Raw genomic sequence first — 2,676 nt, forward strand, 5'->3', positions numbered from 1 at the left:
ATCTCCTCACCTTAAATGCAAACACTCTGATATTAGAAATTTCAATCTTTGGAAGAAGATCTTTGCCTCTCATAATCGTATAAACCTCTGTCACATCTCCTCTTAGCGTCTGCGGCTCCAGAGAAGACAACCCAGGTTCGTCCAACCTCTCATTATAGCATATGCCCTCTAAATTAGACAACATCCTAATAAACCTCTTCTGCATCCTCTCCAAAGCCTCGACATTCTGCCTATAATGAGGCGATCAGAACTGTATGTAATACTACAGCTATGGCCTAACCAGACTTTTATAAAGCTGCAATATAACTGGAAAAAAACAAACATAACTAACCCTTCTTAAACAATGGAACAACAGTGACATTCAACAACGTTTAATTCCATCATTTAAGAAAAGTTTGGATAAGTATGTGGATTGGAGGGGTATGAAGGGCTATGGTCCAGGTATGGGTCCATGGGACCACACAGAACAACAGTTCGGCACAGTTTAGGTGGGGGTAGAAGGATTTGCTTCTGTGCTGTAGTCCTCTATGACTCTATAACTCTACGACTGTTTTCCAGTCCTCAGGGACGTGGCCTGTGGCTAAGGAGGACACGAAGATCTCTGTTAATGCCCTAGCAATCTCCTCTTTTGCCTCTTTCAATAACCTGGGTTCGATCAAGTTCAAATTCAATTTCGAGTTTATTGTGATCTGACTTTACATATACGTATATATACAACCAAATGAAACAATGGGGCATGGTGCAGCCACAAAACATATTTCACATTGCACATACAGTAAATCAAAATATTACCATAAGCAAGTTAATAAAATATAATTCAAAGTACATGTAGTGCCCAGCACAGGTAAACAGTAAACAGTTCACTCTCCTAGTGAAGAGACCTTAGAGGTGGTAGGGTACTCATTAGTCTCACCCAGACTGAGGGAAGAAGCTGTTACCCAGTCTGACAGTCCTAGTCCTGATGCTCCTGTACCTCCTTCCTGATGGTAGTGGGTCAGAGGGTTTGTGGGATGGGTGGTAGGGATCCTCAACAATACTCCGGATCTTTCATCTGCAACGCTCCTGGTAAATGTCACAAAGAGGGGGAGGAAGAGGAAGGCCCCAATGATCCTTTCGGCGGTTTTTGCTGCGCTCCGTCGGGTCTTGCAGTCTGAGGCCTCGCAGCTTCCTTATCACGCAATGATGCAGGCAGATGGGCCTGGATCCCATCAGGAGCGGGAAAGTGGTCCTCCTTAATTTACTTCCACTGGTTGAGGGAGAAATTTTTGCCAGCCAGCACAATGGAATGAATGTCAAAACAGGTCATTTTCTGGGAGAGCAGATAACCATCAATGTAACATCCTTTTGGACAGGTTCCAGTGCATAATGTCAATATGGATTTGATGGGCCTAAGGGCCTGTATCTGTGCTGGCTGACTCTCCAGGTCCGCAGCACCCTTTTGTCATTGGACCTGCACTGACTGACTGCTCGACATAGACTCAACAAACTATTCAACCTGAGGTAAGAGCCCCACCCACTGAACCAGGGCTGACACCAAATGCAACTGTTGTTTTGAAGGTAATGAGGAAGTTTAAACTTTCCTCTTTGAATGTTGAATTACCTACATTGAATACACAACAGAATGCAACGAGCTCGTCCAAGTATCAATTCCTGTTTCAGGCTCCTGAGTTCATTCTCAGAACGCTAACCAATTTCCCTATAAAAGACTTTTCTGCCCTTCACCTACTTAACATCTTCACTAATGAACACGCCACAGGGGTAAAGGAGCTCTTTTTGAATTGACATGGCTACTTACCAACTAACCAGTTCCACTTTTGGACTACTGGTGAAGGGACTTGGCATGTCCATTTTGGGGTAGCACACTCTCACAAATTTCTACAGATGTACTGTGATGAGCATTCTAACTGGCTGGATCACTGTCTGCTACCGAGGGGACTACTGTACAAGACTGAAATAAGCTGCAGCGAGTCGTAAACTTAGAAAGCAGCATCTTGGGCACTAATCTCCATAGTATCCAGGTCATTTTCAAGGAGTGATCCTTCAGAAAGGCAGCATCCATCATTAAGGACCCCAATCACCTAGGACATCCCCTTTTCTCATTGCTACCATCAAGAAAGAGGTACAGAAATGTGAAGGCACACACTTAACGATTCAGGAACAGCTTCTTCCCCATTGCCATCTCATTTCTGAATGGACATTAAGCCATGAACACAACCTCACTACTTTTATATGTATATATATATATAGATATACACTTGTACAGTTTTCTTTTTCTCTCTATTATCATGTATTGCATTGTACTGCTGCCACAAAGTTAACTAATTTCATGACAAATGCCGGTGATATTAAACCTGATTCTGATTGGGACTTATAGTCCCCACTGGTCACTCTGCTCTCACCTGTGGCTCCAAGTAGTTTTTTGCATGCAACAGTAGCCACACCCCAGCACACCATTTCGACAAGGCAGGCTAAACCATGTGAGGGTAGCCAACGGCCTTATACCCCAGTGAGACAGGGACATGTCTGTCCCCACATGCAAAGTCAGCTCTGGCAGTCTGGGTGGATGAGATCAACAGTGAGATCCAACAGCCAGGAGGTGGCTCTGCAACACTCCCTGGAGAGCGAAGGGCATGACAAGGCACAGAAGAAGTCATGGTCATACACTACAACCAAGGA

This window comes from Hypanus sabinus, chromosome 8 (genome assembly GCF_030144855.1).
Source record: "Hypanus sabinus isolate sHypSab1 chromosome 8, sHypSab1.hap1, whole genome shotgun sequence".
Classification (NCBI taxonomy): Eukaryota; Metazoa; Chordata; class Chondrichthyes; order Myliobatiformes; family Dasyatidae; genus Hypanus; species Hypanus sabinus.